The following is a 5,570-nucleotide window of genomic DNA, read 5'->3' on the forward strand; positions in this document are numbered from 1 at the left end:
TTCAAATATGAAAATAAATAATGTATATTAATTTATTTAAGTTTATAATTTAAATCTATGGAAAAAAACAAACTAAAACAAAAAATATAATTGTTGTAAAGTAGATTAGAAGTTTCAGTTTATTTAAGTTTATATTAATATATTTTAAAATTTCGGCAGTTCAGATTTAAACCCAGTCCAGCGCCTCTTCATTTGTTTATTTGGGCTAAGGCGCTAAGCAACAGCCAGTCCAGCGCCATTTGTTTCCGGTTTATATTCATTTGTTCCACAACTTTAAAAGAAAATATTCAATCCGCTGGATTCCTTGTATAAGAAGCTGGGAACTAGAGTTTTTACCTGGACAAGTCCGGGACTCAGTAAATGAGTCTTGGATTCGGGTCTGACTCAATTAATGGGTTATGGATTCAGAATTTGAATATGTTTAAATATTTTTAATTTTAATTTTTAAAAAACTTATTCGGATACATGCGGATATCCGATCTGTTTATGCATTTCTATCCGTATTCGGATACTATTGCAACTTTTTTATGCGGATATCCGGTCTGTTTATGCATTTCTATCCGTATTCGGATACTATTGCAACTTTTTTAAAAATTATCTGAATCCGTATTCGGAATTATTCGGATATGTTTGATCCGGATTCAGATAATTTCTGGATTCGGAGCAGATATTCGTCGGATAATCCGGCTCCATTTTCAGCCTAGTATGAATATTTGATAAATTATATATTAGAGGAGGGTTCAAATGCACCCAAAATTTTGTGCACCCAAATGCACCCTATCCTTTTTCTCTATTTTCAAAGTCCGAATAATCAATCCGAACCGTTAGATGTGATATATATATTAAGATGTGCTTGGAGACCAAATTTTATATTTTTTGGAATTTTTTTACTATTTATTAAGCCACTTTGAAAAATCGCTGATCCAATGGTCCAGAAAATGTAAAATCAGCGATTTTCAAAGTGGCTTAATAAATAGTAAAAAAATTCCAAAAAATGTAAAATTTGGTCTCCAAGCACATCTTAATATATAGATCGCATCTAACGGTTCGGATTGACTATTCGGACTATGAAAACGGAGAAAAAGGATTTGAAAGATAGGGTGCATTTGGGTGCACAAAAATTTGGGTGCATTTGAACCCTCCTCTATATATTAACACTTCCCGTATAGATATCCATATTTGCGCGCGTCAGTTATAAAATCTATCAAATATTATGCAGTCCCCAAAGTAATTAATGATGCTCAGTTAATGAGCAGTCTCCACAGATAGTTATTGACTGGGGATATATAAATGAGAGAAATTAATTAGGGGATAATTAGTCGATCACAAAAAAATATTTAACAAGTGACATTTGAGAATAAAATAACTCAAAAAAGAAAATAAATTCTCGCTCAAGTAGAATTGTTCTCCTGAAAAGTAAATAAAAATTACAAACTACAACAACAACAAGCAATAGCAACTTCCTAATTCGCTATATTCATATCATTTCCTAGTCCGCTCATGCTGCAACAACAACAATCAATAGCAATTTCATAAAACATAAATAACTCTTCAAAACCAAATTCAATTGAAAACTCTCAAGGGAAAATAACTTAAGTACATCAAACTTCAATATTTCTAAGTTTATCTTAAGAAGATTTTCTCTTAACTTACTTTTTGCTGCTAGATCCACCCACATTGCATGCACGTTTACGGGAGGTACTAGGTATCACATTGAACTGGTCCCGCTTCCTCTTTTCCTTTGAGTGATGACTCATGTGCTCCCCCAATGCTTGGTGGCTAGGGAACATTGCTTTGTTGCCCTTGATGGTGAGCAACCCCGTGCACCAACCAAGAGGGCCCGATAATCGGGATCAACTTCCCAGTGAAAAAAATGAGGCTCCTGCATGTTCAGGTAATTTATTTTTAGCCTTATTAAATATAATTTAACTATTTTCGGGTTGTTTCCTTTACTTTGGTTTCAAGTACCTGTTGCTTTTGTAACAATTCAACTTTGTTTGTGTGCTTTATTGGCATTGTGAAGATGCTGGTTTAAGGATGTTATAGTGTGTGGTTGGACAAGCAAGCATGGTCAGAAAGGAAAAATTGCCAAGAGAAAAAGACAGGGCAGGGTCCTATGGGTGGACTTGTGCCTTTGTTACTGGGACCTAACCTTCTTCTTTCCTTGGCCTCAGCAATCACCTTAGTATATTTACCCTATGCGGTAATTGACAGAAAACGGTACGGACAATTTCCTTTATTGAACTAAGTTAAGAAATTGACACAAGTTTCTTTACTAGGGGAGAAACTTGTTACAAATAAAAATAAAAAAAATCAAAGAGAGAATTTGTTAAACTGTAACAACAGATAAACTGGATCTATTAACAAGAGAAGTTGGTATGAATTCCTTTTAAACTATAATTAGAGGCTTCTCTCGTAAACCCAGAAAACTGAAGAAGAAAATATCTGAAAGAATTGGAAAGAAGGATAAGAGGAGGGGTATTTGGCATCAAGACAACTCCTAACACAAGGTACTTACCGGTATATATAGACCCAAAATGTAAATGTAATACTTAGTACTTACACACAGTAATGCATGAGAAGATCAGAGAGCACCTGTTTAATATATGAGAAGCCACAGCAACTATAGGGATACCATTAATCAATAATATCAATTAAAGTTTTTACTTTTTAGCTATATATTTATACCATTTCCTAGTCCGCTCATGCTAAATTGAAGCGAAGCGAATCTCCCTGTAGACTTTCATCACTTCTCATTTCTAACATCTGAACAAATAGCCATAAAAGAAAACCATTAATTACATAAACAATGATCATGCGATTGTTAGCCAATTAAATAGCAAAAGTTTGCAGGAATTGTAATACAATTTGTCCTTGATTCAATTTGCAATCTCAGTTGAAATGAGCAAACCGGGAAAATAATGAAAGCAACTGGCTCATACTTATCTAATTAAAAAGTTCGACCATCTAAGTTAACTCGATATTCAACACTTCTTACAAACAATAAGGGGAACCACGGTCTATGTTATTGGATTCCATGTATACAAGCTGCTATATTATTATTACAATTACTTCTTTTGGATAGTTAAATGTCTTGTAGACTATGGACAGAACTACAATTTCATATCGCAAGTACTAGATGCAAAGCAAATTATAGAGAATCTCGCAGACTGAGATTGCGGAAGAGGTTTCTCTGGAAAAGTAAAATTATTTTTCAAGAATTCATCTTCAAAGTTGTTTTTCTATGTCAATTTCAAAATGATACAGTATCAGATGAGACATGAATTAAAACACTCGAATTCAACACCTTACCACATATTACATGCAGATCGAGAACAAATAATTGATTTTGTGCAAATCGCAAATAATGTTTGCGAAGGAATACCAATGTCAGTATCAAAGAAGCTGTCAAATTTTCCTAGGACCAACTAACACCAGCAAGGACGAATACCTAATGATGTATATGTATCTTTTTTTCTAAATTTTAAAAAAATGGTAGACTCAAAAGGCATAAAGATTTAAGTTTATCTAACAGATACTGCTTCTTTTGGCCTAGAAATTTTCAGAACTTCCTTTCCGAAGGTCAGTGGATAAAATGCAACTAACAATTGTTATTGATAAGAAAATTTTCTTTACATGGTCCTATTTCCCTAACTCCTTATCCTATATCCCTATAGTTACATCATTCTCAAATTGCGAGATAGCTCATCCAAAATAAGCAATGTTAAGTACTACCCATTATTAGAAGATAAAACTATCATTGAAGTCAAATCTTGAATCATGAAGTGCCTCACATGAAAGGACCAGGGATACATGGGATTTACCAACTTAGTACATGTAACAGCTAGAGACCTTATTTTGATGTTCAGGAAACCGCAAATAACATTTGCGAAGCAATACAATTGTTGATAATGGCCTGACAGGATGATCTTTTTAAGGAAGGATGATTTTCTTTTCTTTTTTGCCAAGTTTCAACGAAATTAAATTAAGGAATAAAGATTAAATCCTCCTAAGAAATAAAATTTAAAACTACAAACACAACAAGATTTTGTTAATTCGCAATGTAAATATGGAAAATATTTCTTGCCTAATATAATTGTGTACAGACTAGACAAAATAAAAAGGCATAGATAGATGGGATGATGTACCTGACATATGGAGCTTGTTCTGGCCAAGTCCTTACTTTACCACTCGTTTAACTTTTCTCCTCCAGCAAGCTACTCACAGTGTGTCTTCTGCAGCCATCGCCAGTTCAAAAAAAATAAAATAAAATAAAATAAATAAGTGTTACCAAAAAAATAAATTCTTGAAATCTATACTAATAGACAAGAACTAGACCTGCTCCTGAATTTCGGTAAGGTTTTCAGACTTGGTAAAATCTATATATCTATCGTGTGATATAGAGAAAATTGGTTGCTTAAATGCAAAAGTCCGGTTAGGGTTTCTGATTTGGGAGAAAGAAGGCATCAATTATGCAATATTGGATCAGATTATATGGTTAGAACAGGAGAACTGGCACTGTACGCGCGCGCCTAGATGAAAACCAATAAATCCGATTTTTGTAAATTGTAAAAAAGAGAAAAAGACAATCAATACATGCATGTTGCATGGTAGAAGGTAAAAAACCTGAAGTCAGAGAGATCGTTGAGAGTTGAAGCTAGCCTGGGGGCTGGGGCGACGAAGAGGAGATAGAGAGAGAGAGGAGAGATCGACTGAGAGAGACAGTGTCGCCAGATATCTGAGAATGTTATGGAATGTTAGATGAAAATAGGCGGCACTTCCGAGATACGGCTTAGGGTTTGCCGCATATTTATAGTAACATTTGGATGTATACGAATTCGGATTCAAAGTAACCTAAAGTTTGATTTTAGATCCGAACCCGTCCGATCAGAACTCGCATCGCCTTTCAAGTTTTCAACCTGGGTGCGTCTGATCAAACTCAGATTTTGAGTTACTTTAGAAGAATCCGGACCCGATATATAAAAACCTCTCTATGGTTCTATTTTTGAATTGAAAATATATCGAATAATTTGTTGGGAAGAAGAAAGATAAAAGAAATTTCGATACATTAAAAGTTGTATTGATTTGATTTCTTTAGATAGCTTTTAACAAACTGATTCATTTTTATTTGATTTCTTAAAAATAAAAATCTAAAAAAAAATCAGATTTATGATTTGATCTCTTATATAGCATCAAAAAAATAAATTTCATGTCTGATTATTTACAAAATATTTAATATATTTAAAAAATAAAACATCTGTTTGAATAATTATCTGGCAAATATATGGAATCTATAAGCTTTTTAATTTATGTTCACTCACCCTTAACAGTAATTTATTGGTATCGGTCAAAAAAGAGGATCGCTGTATTATTTTCTTTTTGTATTTTGATTTGAAGATTCAGTTTTTATTTTTATTTTTAAACAGTTTAATAGTTAGAGTTGATGTTGTGCAATGATATTATAACAAATTTATTTTATTTTTAGAACTATTATAAATATTTTTTTCTTCATTTGTTATGTAATATATAGTCAGCATTTCACCGACAATTATTTTCTAAAGAGAGAGGGA

At 32.9% G+C, this 5,570-nt stretch overlaps 1 long non-coding RNA gene across 2 annotated transcripts; it reads right to left on the reverse strand.

Annotated features, from left to right (window-relative positions):
• Positions 1-1,313: 1,313 nt before the first annotated feature.
• On the reverse strand, positions 1,314-4,767 carry LOC144572953 (uncharacterized). 2 transcript variants are annotated; one of them, XR_013517845.1, is made up of 4 exons: positions 4,627-4,767; positions 4,149-4,235; positions 2,689-2,766; positions 1,314-1,882 (listed from the first exon to the last, which is right to left on the reverse strand). It is a non-coding gene; the product is annotated as an uncharacterized LOC144572953 (long non-coding RNA). The 2 variants fall into 2 exon arrangements; XR_013517844.1 differs by having other exon boundaries at positions 1,314-2,766.
• Between the last annotated feature and the right edge of the window lie 803 nt (positions 4,768-5,570).

This window comes from Carex rostrata, chromosome 21, assembly GCF_964058835.1.
Source record: "Carex rostrata chromosome 21, lpCarRost1.2, whole genome shotgun sequence".
NCBI lineage: Eukaryota > Viridiplantae > Streptophyta > Magnoliopsida > Poales > Cyperaceae > Carex > Carex rostrata.